This window comes from Bombina bombina, chromosome 9 (assembly GCF_027579735.1).
Source record: "Bombina bombina isolate aBomBom1 chromosome 9, aBomBom1.pri, whole genome shotgun sequence".
Taxonomy (NCBI): domain Eukaryota; kingdom Metazoa; phylum Chordata; class Amphibia; order Anura; family Bombinatoridae; genus Bombina; species Bombina bombina.
In genome coordinates, this window is record NC_069507.1 from 189,252,734 (window position 1) to 189,268,603 (window position 15,870).

At 38.8% G+C, this 15,870-nt stretch overlaps 1 protein-coding gene across 1 annotated transcript in view; it reads left to right on the top strand.

Annotated features, from left to right (window-relative positions):
* DNMBP (dynamin binding protein) overlaps positions 1 to 15,870 on the top strand; it is a 270,386-nt gene that overhangs the window by 78,583 nt on the left and 175,933 nt on the right. The window lies entirely within an intron of this gene.

The window sequence follows — 15,870 nt, forward strand, 5'->3', positions numbered from 1 at the left end:
TTGCTCTACAAAACTTATGACATCAAGCATGTATCCTCCACAAATAAAGTTAAAAAGAAATTAAAATCCTTTAAAAATGTTGGATAATGCATACTGCAACAATAACCCACTGCAACAATAACCCACTGCTAAGTGTATTGTTTTTGTTTGTTTTTTATTACAACAATAAAAAGTTTGCATCGTATCACCTCTATCCTCCTCTAAGCCATACATATTAAGATCATTAATTAATTCCTTGGAAATATTATATTTTAGACCATATACCATTTTAGTAGCCCTCATACTGTTTTTGGTATTAACTCGAGTGTCCCTTATACGTTTATGAAATAAGCCGGTGTTCTGTCAGAATAAGCTACCTGTCAGAAAAAGATTACCGTGCACTGTGCACGTGGTAGTTGACGTCACCGTATTTCACATCTGACCTCACAGAGTGCATGCAGAGTTATAGGGTAGAAATTCCTCAAGCTTTGCCTATGTGACTGTTTTCTCTTTTGCATGTACAGTCACAGAGGAAGCTTATTCTCACAGATTTTTTTTTCATGTTATATGATGACTGCACATGCGAGGTAGCTTATGCTGACGGATTTTTTCAAGTAATAGATGACTGTGCATACGAACTTTGGGATGGATATTTTAATTTGGCAGGTTAAAATACATGTTTAACCCCCTACAAGTTTGCGTTACAAAAGTAAACAGTGGGAAAAAATGTAAAGATTCTGGAGGCAGGTCAATATCCTCCATTCTAAGCTTCCTGTCACATGCGCAGTCATCTTATAACATGAAAAAATCGGTCAGAATAAGCTACCTCTGTGACTGTGCATGCGGGTAAGCAAACGGTCACAGAGGCATAACTTGAGGAATTTCCATCAGAAAAAGCTATCCTATAATTCTGCATGCGCTCTGTGAGGTCACAACATTGCAAACTTATTTGTGATGCAGTTTTGGAATGCGGTGAAGTCAATTGGTGCATGTGCAGTGCACGGGTATCTTTTTTTCTGACGGGTAGCTTATTCTGACAGGATACCGGATCTAGAGAATGCTTGTTCTTTGTGCTTTCTCTCACACTGCTTCATATCTGGCAGTTTATAATTGTCTACAACCATTCATGGTATTAAGTTTATTTTCTCGAATCCAGAACATATTCTTCATAAATGATCTGTGTTCTCTGTAGGGCTTCCCCTTCCTTCTGTTATGTGATTATATTGCTAGTGACTCACTATTCTGCTCACATCTGTGTGCTTGTTATATGCACAGTCTTTTCCTAAACCAACTGCACTAATGTTTTGCAAGTTGGACGATGATGTATAATAATAAATTTTGGCCGATTTCCCAACAGCTCTTGTAGTGAGAGGCATCTGGTGGGAATATGGTTGAAATAATGAGAAAAACTCCTACTTTTGTTTTAGAACTGTGGTCTGTTATGTTTTTTTTTTTTGGGGGGGGGGTTCTTACTAAATTTACAAAAACTTTTTTGTTTGTGACTAAAACTAAAGATTAACGATTACAACCTAATGAAAGGAATGAGTACTGCAATATTTTTTTCAGTAATTTCTGCAGTAAACCGCACCTAAATAATTTGTTTTGAAGCAACTGCGTAATATAAATGTCTCCACCTTGCTCTCAAGGCAATAAAACAAATCTACTACACCCCATTCTAGTAAAGCCAGCAGATCTGCAGAGAGCCATAAAGGAAATGTTTTCACCAGTCCTGAAGGGTAAATTAACCCCTTTGTTTCCAGAGAGAACATCGGCTCATTGCAAGAGAAAGAATTGCAGCCCTTTTTGGCATCTACAGTATATAGGAGTAAAGGTCTGCTACATTTTATTGGATCATACCATGAGGACTTTAACAATTATCTGTAACCCCCTCCCCATTTTTGTCAAGCCCTAACCAAGACAAGATATAGAGGGCTAGGGGCAGACCCCACAGTGATAAAATATAGCATTGAATCCTACATGCATTGCATAAGAAGTGCTGTTTGCTCTGCATCTGCCAGTGACGTGCACTCTGCATACTTTTGTTATATTTAACAACCATAATACATATGTAAAAGTAATAAATCAAGACAGTGCTAGGATTTCGGGGAGGTATTTTTTTTTCAAACTTTTTTTTGTTTGTTAAAGGGACAGTAAACTCATTGTAATAATTACAGGACATTTATGTTATATTGCTATAGAATAACATCAGCCATGTCTTACCATTTTAAAAACAAATTACCATAATTGTTACTGCAATTATTTTGATAGCCAAAGTCCACCCAGCATTTGTTTTATTTGGATGAACCAATCTGGGCTTCAGTCTATATAAATTAGCTAGTCACAATCATAAAGTTAGTATACATTGCATTGTTTTGAGGTTGTTATCTAATAAATCCAATTAGGGACAAATATGCAACAATTAGCCTTGAGAAATCAGCAGGGTGCATTTCATGTTTTGAGAATTAGAAATTGCTAAATTTTCAGAACTAAACTGCACTAAAAGGGGGCCAAGTAAATCAGTGCTCAACAAACTCAGGTGCCAAGGAGCCCCTGGCACCTTAAAATTTGGCCCTGGAGCCTTGGTTTAGAGTCCAAGACACCTATGAGTGCCCCTCACTTCCCCCGCTGGCCACCACCATCCACCTACACATAAAATTTAGTGTGGTGTGGCTGGATCTTTTCTAGGCCTCACAGACAAATCTTTTATTGCGCTACTATATAATGTATGTGTGTCTATAATAAACATTTTCTCTTATCCAAAGCACAAATTATGTGCATAATTTAACATAAAGCTATTTAATAATAATGAACATTAATAGCTAATTTTAGCTTAAAGGGACACAAATGTCATAAACTGTTTGACTACGGTCTGAGAGACCGAAACCGGTCAAACTTTGTTCACCCATTTTTTACCCTTGGAGTCCTGCCGTTTTTATTGGAATAAATAAAGAATTTTCTTGCTTTTACCTCTATAGTTACTAGCACTCATTTTTGACAAGGGGTTATTGGAGCCTTTCTTATTTATTATTGTTTACGTGGAGTACTGGGACTCCATTAGATTGCACTCTGTTCCTGTGCACCCCATGAGAGCTGACAGGGGAGTTTCTACTGAACGGACGTTAGGGGGAAGAGCTTAGGGGCTGAGTAGCGTGTGTCTAGTGAGGTGAAGCGGAGAGGACGCTGAGAAGGCAAGCTGCAGCGACACACGGATGACATACAGACGACTCTGCAAACCGTGAGTGTTTTACACACAATATTACAACTGCATACAGGTATGGCTTCTCAGTTTTGGCCCCAAGATTGTGCACTGTTTAAAAGGGAGTTAACATTAGGTTTACCGTTTATATGCTGCCTGGACAGCATGGTGTTCTTACAGTGTGTACTGATTTATCCCTAATATTCCGGTGGGCTTTATGTTTATACCATTTTGTGGGACACCTCGCTTTTTGCACTATACTGCGATTTGTTACATCTATTGAGACCTGATAAAAGTGGACTGTTACCTACTAACAATGGATCATATGGTATAGTGATTTGGGAAGGTATATACCCCACTCGCTCTCTTACTATTATCCTTACATCTGGATCTCTTTATGAATATATATATGTTAAATTGTACAGTTACAGCCCACAGACACGCTACTAGTTGCAGAGTTAACGGCCCCCAGAATAGCTCCTGTACCCCATCTCTTATGTTACACACTACTCTATTTTTGTGCAGTTCTCTGGTAATATTCCGCCTTTTGTTTTAGAATGTTCAGAATTAGATTGAAAATCCACATTTGAAATATTAAATGAAACATTCGATTTAACAATTTCTTTTCAGAAGGTCGATAGTTCATGTGTTAGGGAATTTAGTAAAATGATACATAATAGATACAAATATATTGATACAATTTTTTTGAAAAATGTAAATCAATTATTACATTTAAAGATAGCATTGGAAATACTATTACATTAAACGAATGTTAGAATGTTGTACAAACATTCGAAACAAACAAATGTGTTAAAATTAGTTGTATTTTTCGAATGTTTTAAAAACATTTGCCCATCTTTACTAGCAGTGCTATAAATTAAATGTATCTAATATTAAAAAAATACATATTTGCAATTTGCCACGGTATATTACATTAGTTTCTTTAGCAGGCCACACAGCAATGTGTATTGGGTACTAGCAATAACACTACAGCATCACAACTTACATTTGTTTTCCTTCTCATGTACCAATAAAAAGAGATGATATAGAGTAGAGGCGCTAGAGAATATAAGGGTATGTGCGGGAGCTGTTACACTGCATTACTTTATGGAACCCTCGAGCCAACAATGACGCTTTCCATGTAGTTGTGGAATAAGGCAAAGGGCGGTTGTAGGAGGAAGAAAGCGACTGCGTTGTTTGTTTTCTTGATGAGTAATTTGTGTTTATAACAAAGTACAAATTAAAATGTGAAGTAAAAACTCTTTTGGTTGAGCAGATTTAGCTCTTAAGAACTGTGTGTGAACCCTAGATCAGATGTAAATTCCCCAAATTAAAACTAAAAATAAGTATTACAATTTTTTGTTAACGATAAAAAAAATAAAGTAACCTCTATTGGGGGGTAGGTATTATGCTGTCTTGCAAGTTTTGTCAGAGGAAAGGCCCACTACCTCAGACTTTGAAAACCCTGATTTAACTGATTTAGAGCAACTAACCACATTAAGGGTTTCCTCTTCTTTTCTTTTTTATTTTTTTATTTAACAACATGGCAATACAAGAATAAGCATTTAATAAAGTTATACATATTCGTGTAGATGAAGAGAATATTCTGGTGCCACATTAAATCAATAATTAATTAATGTCCAATAAGGTAATATAGCTTCTCACTGTTGTTTATAGAGTCCATATGATGGTAGTCCTAATGGATGGTGTAATATTTAGTGCCAATCGGCTGTATTGAGATCTATTCATGAAGTCCATATGTTCTAACAATGACATAGTTAAGTATATTTCTGAAACACAAGTATAAAAGTGTAGAGTAATAAAGGAAGTTAAGCTGAAAATAAGTAGAGGAACTGTAGAGAGTTGGAAAAAGATTGGGAGAAGAGAGGAAAAGTAGGAGCATTTCTTCTTCTTTAATCATATGATATATATGTTTGCATAGACCTCTAATATGGTGGACTTATCAGTCTTCTCATGACTTGGGAATACAAATGTAATGCCCTCTCTGTTCTCTGCCTTTAAACAGACATTTTTCATCTCTAAAGAACTGTTAAATTACTTTAAAATGTATTCACTGAAATGTCCCAGAAAAACTACTTAACTTGTGACCATTGTGGACTTCACTAGAAAGCCCAGTCTTTAAATATAAAAATAAATAAATTCATTTGAATACAACATTTTGATGACGTTTCTGAAATCATTTTACAGTTTGTGCTACAACTTCATATTAGCATAAGGTTGATCGATTTATGTTTTCATCTTGTGTCTGGACTTTTTAAGGTTATACCTATTTCTAGCTGTTACTACAACACAACCCTAACTAGTTTGTAGCCATAGAGTGTGATTAATTGTGTCATTCTAAGTACGAGCGCTGTGGAACCTGTTGGCGCTCTACAAATACCTGATGATGATAATAATAATACGAGTCAGTTTTGTATCTGAGTTTCGACTATTTCTGTGAGAATGTGCATAGTTCAGATACTGTGAGCTTTCTACAACCATTTATTGTCATGCATGGGAAATTGCACCTTTTTATTGCAGTAAGGAACATTTAGTATGTCATGGTAACAATGTATGTTGGGAGTTATGAGCTATTGGCTTCAACAATCCTCAACCAGTTTTGACTGCTTTTGTTGCAGAGCAGGTAGATTTTGACTCCAACAACCCCAGATGGGTGGAGAGGGCAGAATATCAGAAGCATATCTGGACCCATGGGTAATAATTTGCTGATTCCCAGCCCTGCATTCAGAAATGCTACAAAGGTGTTTAGGTACTGTCAAGACATTATACACACTAAATGGAAAATCGGTTCCATGTGTTTGGAGATTATGATGTCTTCTTAGCTTGTGAATCTGAAAAGAATTGTTATGCACAATATGATTTGTTCTGTATGATAGTCAATGCAGTGTTATTAATTCTTTTTTTCATGTACACAAAAACTAATCAGGCTCAAAAAGTCCTGGGCTGTCCCGTCACGACAAGTCTACTGTTACATTAAAAAGAGGTAGCTACTTGTCTGCTCAGCAGAAAAATCCCCAATTAACAGAACACCAAGTTATCCACACCAAAATTAGAAAAATCATTATGTTCGTCTCAATCCAACCCATACAGCTGTGAAGGCTTTAAAATGTCACCACATAGTGGATCAACTTCTAGTGTAAGTGCAGATCCTGAGCCAAAACATTGCATGGAAATAAAAAAAAATCTCAAGCTCCAACAATTCTTGAGAAATATAAAATAGGCAACTTGATTTAACATATTAGAAAATAATATCTATTAGAAAATGAAGTTTCAGTATTGTAGCAGCGTAAGCTTCATAATTATCATGCTTTCAGAAGAGATGATGATCTCTGAAGAAATGTGCTTAGGGCACAAGAAATGCGTCAGATCTCGTGTGCTTGGTATTGGATATGGTTTTGCTGCTGTACTATCAATAAACTCTGGACTTTTTAAATTGCATTTATTCATGGTGCCTGTATTACCGTCTTCTTTTAGAACAGATGAACATCTTGACAGAGTGTTGTTTGGTGAGGGAATTAGTAAAGGGTGGAGATATCATTGATGCCGTCATATTATCAACATATTATACTGAACATGATGGCTGTGCGATTCTATACAATCTCATTAGTGCTATGATCTTTATGTCTTAACATTGTCACATGGACAACAAACCTGAGAACCTCTTTGTTTGTGACTATCCTGGTAGAACTAATCTGTAATGGATGGGCAATTTTAGTTAGAGGACTGGTACATACACTCAGCACTCCAATGTGAGTCAAGCGCAAAGTATTCCAATCTGATGCAACAAAATAAATGTTCATACATTTTTTAGAATCTCATGTTGACCCAAATGTCTAACATATATTTTGTCAAATTTTTTTGGATAGATCTAAATTTAGTTTCTTCTAAATTAATTTATGGGATAATTATGCATGCTATAGCCATGTAAACATGAATTCTGTCATCAGCAAAAGCTCTTTTTAGACCATACATTTGAGAAAAAAAAACATATGGAAATGTAAAATATGTACACATAAGGATCACATGGTTTTGCACTAACCTGTGAATGGATTTAGCATAGATATATTCCAAAATATAAAAAAAGGGTTTGTCTTCACACTTTGTAGCAGCAACTATGCTGACAGGAAAGGCTATAACCTCCTATTTCCTTCCTGATATTCCATTCACTCAGCATCCTCACTCTGACATAATATTTTTTTAGATGAATTATTGTACCTGTTTAGTGTCTCTGTGAAAAGTTAACTATTGACCACTAGCAATCATTAAAATAAATTGTGCAATAATAAAATGCCTTAAAGGGTCACTTAAGTAAAAATTAAACTCTCATGATTCAGATAGAGCATGCTATTCTTAAACAACTTTCCAATTTACTTCCATTAACCAAATGTACACAGTCTTTTTATATTTGAACATTTTTGAGTCACCAGCTCCTACTGAACCCCTACTGAGCATGTGCAAGAATTCACAGAAAATACATATATGCATTTCTGGTTGGCTGATGGCTGTCACATGATAACAGGAGGAGTGGAAATAGACATAACTTTAAAATTAGTTAGAAAATAAATCTACTTCTCATTTGAAGTTCTAAATGCTGTTGCGTTGTCTTTTTATCATGCATATGATGATTATGCATTATACTGTATTTTATGGTCCTTTAACATAGAGCAAATGCCCTTTAATAATTGTATGTGAATTGGTCAAAACATTGTTTAAGGAAGTTTTCTTTCACACACCTTTTATCTTTAAATCTTATACCTTATCAGTCTATGATTATATTGTAATCTTGTGATAGTTATGGGTTATAGCATGTGCTTGACTAAAGCAATATTTCTTGTTACATCTGTATTATCCCCATCTAATATGAACAGCAGCACTAAAAGTAACAGAATGTGACTTCTGACATTGTTGCCAGGCTGCAAACAACATGTTTATAATTATTACAGTGTTTTGATAATTGTTCTGCCTGCATAAAATGGGATCCAAAGGACCTATAGCCACTGTGTGCTATAGGCTTGCAAAGTCATTATTACTAAACTTTACCAAAATAAATGACCAAGATTCATTAGGTCTTGCTTTATTATTACATAAATATATTTACTATGATTTTGTCACTGATCCGACAGTGCGGATCAGGTCCGCCAGACCTCGCTGAATACGGAGAGCAGTGCTCTCCGTATTCAGCATTGCACCAGCAGCTCACAAGAGCTGCTGGTGCAACGCCGCCCCCTGCAGACTCGCGGCCAATCGGCTGCCAGCAGGGGGTGTCAATCAACTGGATCGTACTCGATCGGGTTGATTTCCGGCAATGTCTGTCCGCCTGCTCAGAGCAGGCGGATAGGTTATGGAACAGCGGTCTTTGTGACCGCTGCTTCATAACTGCTGTTTCTGGTGAGCCAGAAACACGGGCCATCAAGCTCCATTCGGAGCTTGATAGATAGGCCCCATAATATATACTTCCTATTGAAAATGTCTTAAAGGGCCATGAAACCCAAATTTTTTCTTTCATTATATAGCAAGAACATGTAATTTTAAACAACTTTCTAATTTACTTCTATTATCTAATTTGCTTCATTCTCATGATATTCTTTGCTAAAAAGCATATCTATATAGGCTCAGTAGCTGCTGATTGGTGGCTGCACATAAATGCCTCATGTGATTGGCTCACCCATGTGCATTGCTATTTCTTCAAAAAAAGGATATCTAAAGAATTAAGCAAATTAATTAATAGAAGTAAATTAGAATGTGGTTTAAAATTGTATTCTCTACCTGAATCATGATAGAAGATTTTTGGGTTTAGTGTCCCTTTAAGATATGTACTTAAGAGTCATATTTCTATTAGGGACTTAGTAGTATAATTCATAATTTCAGTATGATATTAATTAATATTTCAGTATTAAATTAATAAATACTTCATGAAATTGAAATAGTATCCTTTCACCAGTAATACCAGTAGTATTATATTCTATTTTTACAGTTCTCTTTATATTCCATACATACCTGCAAGTAGAATTCTGTTGGAACTAATATCATTATAGATGTATATTTGATTTCTCCTGTTAAGTGTGGTCAGTCCACGGGTCATCATTACTTCTGGGATATTAACTCCTCCCCAACAGGAAGTGCAAGAGGATCACCCAAGCAGAGCTGCTATATAGCTCCTCCCCTCTACGTCACACCCAGTCATTCTCTTGCACCCAACTAATAGATAGGATGTGTGAGAGGACTGTGGTGATTATACTTAGTTTTTTATATCTTCAATCAAAAGTTTGTTATTTTAAAACAGCACCGGAGTGTGTTGTTCCTTCTCAGGTAGAATTTGAAGAAGAATCTACCTAAGTTTTTGTATGATTTTAGCCGGCGTAGTTAAAATCATCTTGCTGTTCTCGGCCATTCTGAGGAGTGAGGTAAACTTCAGATCAGGGGACAGCGGGCAGGTTAACCTGCAAAGAGGTATGTAGCAGTATATTATTTTCTGAGGAATGGAATTGACTGAGAAAATACTGCCAATACCGATTTAATGTAAGTTCAGCCTTAAATGCAGTAGTAGCAACTGGTATCAGGCTGTCATATATGTATATTTACACTTCAGTATTCTGGGGAATGGCACTTCACTGGGATTATACTGTATGCATGAAACTTTTAGCCTAACTTGCAGTGGGAACGACTAGCAGCAGGCTTTCTAATGACACTTCATTTTATTTGATGTTAAACGTTTTTGCTGGCATGTTAAATCGTTTATTTATCTGAGGTACTGGGTGAAAAATTGTTTTTGGGCACTGTTTTTCCACTTGGCTATCGTTTATTTTAAGTTTAGTCAGTTTACTGATCTTCCCTCACTGTTGTGTGTGAGGGGGAGGGGCCTATTTTGGCGCTTTTACTACGCATCAGAAATATGTGCTAAAGCCAAGGTGGAGCCCAATAGAAATTTATGTACTAATTGCATTGATGCTACTTTAAATAAAAGTCAATCTGTACAAATTGAACAACATTCACCAAACAGCGAGGGGAAAGTTATGCCGACTAACTTGCCTCACGTGTCAGTACCTGCATCTCCCGCTCGGGAGGTGCGTGATATTGTAACGCCGAGTACTTCAGGGCGGCCATTACAAATCACATTACAGGACATGGCTAATGTTATGACTGAAGTTTTGTCTAAATTACCAGAACTTAGAGGTAAGCGAGATCACTCTGGGGTGAGAACAGAGTGCGCTGATATTAATAGGGCCATGTCAGATACTGCGTCACAACTTGCAGAACATGAGGACGGAGAGCTTCATTATGCAGGTGACGGTTCTGATCCAAATAGAGTGGATTCAGATATTTCAAATTTTAAGTTTAAACTAGAAAACCTCCGTGTACTGCTAGGGGAGGTATTAGCAGCTCTGAATGATTGTAACACAGTTGCAATCCCAGAGAAATTATGTAGGCTGGATAGATACTATGCGGTACCGGCGAGTACTGACGTATTTCCTATACCTAGGAGGCTTACAGAGATAATTACTAAGGAGTGGGATAGGCCTGGTGTTCCCTTTTCCCCCCCTCCTGTATTTAGAAAAATGTTTCCAATAGACGCCACCACACGGGACTTATGGCAGACGGTCCCTAAGGTGGAGGGAGCGGTTTCTACTCTGGCTAAGCGTACCACTATCCCGGTAGAGGATAGCTGTGCTTTTTCAGATCCAATGGATAAAAAGTTAGAGGGTTACCTTAAGAAAATGTTTGTTCAACAAGGTTTTATATTGCAACCCCTTGCATGTATTGCGTCTGTCACGGCTGCGGCCGCATTTTGGTCCGAGTCTCTGGAAGAGACTCTCGACTCAGTAACTATAGATGAGATTTCAAATAAGCTTAAAACCATTAAGCTAGCCAATTCATTTATTTCAGATGCCGTAGTACATTTAACTAAACTTACGGCTAAGAATTCCGGATTCGCCATTCAGGCACGTAGAGCACTGTGGCTAAAATCCTGGTCAGCTGATGTTACTTCTAAATCTAAATTACTTAACATACCTTTCAAGGGGCAGACCTTATTCGGGCCCGGTTTGAAAGAAATTATTGCTGACATTACAGGAGGTAAAGGTCATGCCCTGCCTCAAGACAGAGCCAAACCTAGGGCTAGACAGTCTAATTTTCGTGCCTTTCGTAACTTCAAGGCAGGAGCAGCATCAACCTCCTCTGCACCAAAACAGGAAGGAGCTGTTGCTCGCTACAGACAAGGCTGGAAGCCTAACCAGTCCTGGAATAAGGGCAAGCAGGCCAGAAAACCTGCTGCTGCCCCTAAGACAGCATGAATTGAGGGCCCCCGATCCGGGAACGGGTCTAGTGGGGGGCAGACTTTCTCTCTTCGCCCAGGCTTGGGCAAGAGATGTCCAGGATCCCTGGGCGTTAGAGATCATATCTCAGGGATATCTTCTGGACTTCAAATCCTCTCCCCCAAAAGGGAGATTTCATCTTTCAAGGTTGTCAACAAACCAAATAAAGAAAGAGGCGTTTTTACGCTGTGTACAAGATCTTTTACTAATGGGAGTGATCCATCCGGTTCCGCGGTCGGAGCACGGACTGGGGTTTTACTCAAATCTGTTTGTGGTTCCCAAGAAAGAAGGAACCTTCAGACCAATCTTGGATTTAAAGATCCTAAACAAATTCCTAAGAGTTCCATCGTTCAAAATGGAAACTATTCGGACAATCTTACCCATGATCCAAAAGGGTCAGTACATGACCACAGTGGATTTAAAGGATGCCTACCTTCACATACCGATTCACAAAGATCATTACCGGTATCTAAGGTTTGCCTTCCTAGACAGGCATTACCAGTTTGTAGCTCTTCCATTCGGATTGGCTACGGCTCCAAGAATCTTCACAAAGGTTCTGGGCTCTCTTCTAGCGGTACTAAGACCACGAGGAATTTCGGTGGCTCCGTACCTAGACGACATTCTGATACAAGCGTCAAGCTTTCAAACTGCCAAGTCTCATACAGAGTTAGTACTGGCATTTCTAAGGTCGCATGGGTGGAAGGTGAACGAAGAGAAGAGTTCTCTTTTTCCACTCACAAGAGTTCCCTTCTTGGGGACTCTTATAGATTCTGTAGAAATGAAGATTTACCTGACAGAAGACAGGTTAACAAAGATTCAAAATGCTTGCCGTGTCCTTCATTCCATTCAACACCCGTCAGTGGCTCAATGCATGGAGGTAATCGGCTTAATGGTAGCGGCAATGTACCCTTTGCACGCCTGCATCTCAGACCGCTGCAATTGTGCATGCTAAGTCAGTGGAATGGGGATTACTCAGATTTGTCCCCTACTCTGAATCTGGATCAAGAGACCAGAAATTCTCTTCTATGGTGGCTTTCTCGGCCACATCTGTCCAGGGGGATGCCCTTCAGCAGGCCAGACTGGACGATTGTAACAACAGACGCCAGCCTTCTAGGTTGGGGCGCTGTCTGGAATTCCCTGAAGGCTCAGGGATCATGGACTCAAGAGGAGAGTCTCCTTCCAATAAACATTCTGGAATTGAGAGCAGTTCTCAATGCCCTTCTGGCTTGGCCTCAGTTAACAACTCGGAGGTTCATCAGGTTTCAGTCGGACAACATCACGACTGTAGCTTACATCAACCATCAAGGAGGGACAAGAAGCTCCCTAGCGATGAAGGAAGTATCAAAGATAATTCGCTGGGCAGAGTCTCACTCTTGCCACCTGTCAGCGATCCACATTCCGGGCGTGGAGAACTGGGAGGCGGATTTCCTAAGCCGTCAGACTTTTCATCCGGGGGAGTGGGAACTTCATTCGGAGGTCTTTGCCCAAATACTTCGACATTGGGGCAAACCAGAGATAGATCTCATGGCGTCTCGCAAGAACGCCAAGCTTCCTTGTTACGGGTCCAGGTCCAGGGACCCGGGAGCGGTTCTGGTAGATGCTTTGACAGCACCTTGGACCTTCGGGATGGCTTATGTGTTTCCACCCTTCCCGATGCTTCCTCGATCGATTGCCAGGATCAAACAGGAGAGAGCATCGGTGGTTCTAATAGCGCCTGCGTGGCCACGCAGGACCTGGTATGCAGATCTAGTGGGCATGTTATCCTGTCCACCTTGGTCTCTGCCGCTGAGACAGGACCTTCTGATTCAGGGTCCTTTCAAACATCAAAATCTAATTTCTCTGAAGCTGACTGCTTGGAAATTGAACGCTTGATTTTATCAAAGCGTGGATTTTCGGAGTCAGTAATTGATACCTTGATACAGGCTAGGAAACCTGTTACCAGAAAGATTTACCATAAAATATGGCGTAAATACTTACATTGGTGCGAATCCAAGAGTTACTCATGGAGTAAAGTTAGGATTCCTAGGATATTGTCTTTTCTACAAGAAGGTTTAGAAAAGGGTTTATCTGCTAGTTCCTTAAAGGGACAGATCTCAGCTCTGTCCATTCTTTTACACAAACGTCTGTCAGAAGTCCCAGACGTTCAGGCTTTTTGTCAGGCTTTGGCCAGGATTAAGCCTGTGTTTAAAACTGTTGCTCCACCATGGAGTTTAAATTTAGTTCTTAACGTTTTACAGGGTGTTCCGTTTGAACCCCTTCATTCCATTGATATCAAATTGTTATCTTGGAAAGTTCTGTTTTTAATGGCTATTTCCTCGGCTCGAAGAGTCTCTGAGTTATCGGCCTTACATTGTGATTCTCCTTATCTGATTTTTCATTCAGACAAGGTAGTTCTGCGTACTAAACCTGGGTTCTTACCTAAGGTGGTCACTAACAGGAATATCAATCAAGAGATTGTTGTTCCATCATTGTGTCCTAATCCTTCTTCAAAGAAGGAACGACTTCTGCACAATCTAGATGTAGTCCGTGCCCTGAAATTTTATTTACAGGCAACTAAAGATTTTCGACAAACTTCTTCCCTGTTTGTTGTTTATTCTGGACAGAGGAGAGGTCAAAAAGCTTCTGCTACCTCTATCTCTTTTTGGCTTCGTAGCATAATACGTTTAGCTTATGAGACTGCTGGACAGCAGCCTCCTGAAAGAATTACAGCTCATTCTACTAGAGCTGTGGCTTCCACTTGGGCCTTTAAGAATGAGGCCTCTGTTGAACAGATTTGCAAGGCTGCAACTTGGTCTTCTCTTCATACTTTTTCCAAATTTTACAAATTTGACACTTTTGCTTCTTCGGAGGCTGTTTTTGGGAGAAAGGTTCTTCAGGCAGTGGTTCCTTCCGTATAAAGATCCTGCCTGTCCCTCCCGTCATCCGTGTACTTTAGCTTTGGTATTGGTATCCCAGAAGTAATGATGACCCGTGGACTGACCACACTTAACAGGAGAAAACATAATTTATGCTTACCTGATAAATTCCTTTCTCCTGTAGTGTGGTCAGTCCACGGCCCGCCCTGTTTTTTATGGCAGGTCTAAAATTTTAATTTATACTCCAGTCACCACTGCACCCTTTTAGTTTCTCCTTTCTCGTTGGTTCTCGGTCGAATGACTGGGTGTGACGTAGAGGGGAGGAGCTATATAGCAGCTCTGCTTTGGTGATCCTCTTGCACTTCCTGTTGGGGAGGAGTTAATATCCCAGAAGTAATGATGACCCGTGGACTGACCACACTACAGGAGAAAGGAATTTATCAGGTAAGCATAAATTATGTTTTTATTATTATTGACTACTGTTGTAAATTGAAACCCAGTTTATAATGTAAGTCAATGGGAAGTGAGGGAATTAGGTTCCAGGCCCCTCTCAAAATTGACATAAGTAACACCTAATACATTATTTTTAAAGCTTTGAAATGAAGACTTTAAATGCTAAACAGCATTATAAACCTAATAATATAGATTGTATCATCATCAAACTAAGTTTAATGAACAAAAACATTTGCTAACAGCACCTAATTAAATAATCACACAACAGACTGCATCAACATCAAACTAAGTTTAATGAACAAAAACGTTTTTTTACTTGCATTTTTCTGCAATCAGTTCTCTGCATTGTTAGCATGTTAGATAATATTGGGTCTGCACCTATTCTATGCATTTTAATCTGCAGTGATTAATAGGCAGTTAGACACCCTCACCTCAAGCTGCTGGACAGGAAGATAATAGGGAAGTGGCTGCTCGATCGCTAATGTCTGTTCTACGTACACAGATCAATTTCAGACCTGTTAAGTTGCATAACTTTGCTGCAAAACAAGCGGACAGCTCCACCTACTGGCTTTTTTAATTAGTGCATTGCTTTCTAAAGCTTTTCAATAGCAGTCACATGACTGAAAAAAAGGTTGTTATTCTGAAACGGCGCAAATTGAACCGGCGTAAACTGAGGGCCACCTGTATTGTGCAACATGTGATGTATCCCCTGGATTCATATATATTATTAATACAATCTTGGCATATTAACTTATATAAAAAACTATATAGAAAATTTATCTAAATTTTAAAATTTCACATCTTCCACATACCTTCCATAAAGACGTAAGCCTGAGCTTTGAGTATTAAAACTCAGTGTGTACTAATTTGCACTGAAGTGTGAATGGTTACCTTTCCTGAAATGTTGTTCCTTGGTTCAGACTTCTAGTCTCTCTCCCTACAGGGGTTCTTGTGATCTGATAGGAAATATAATTCTTAAACAGTGGTTCAAAGGTCCCTTTAAAGTGACCTATCTCCACTATCTGAACAAATGTTTCTCTTTTGTATCTTTGAG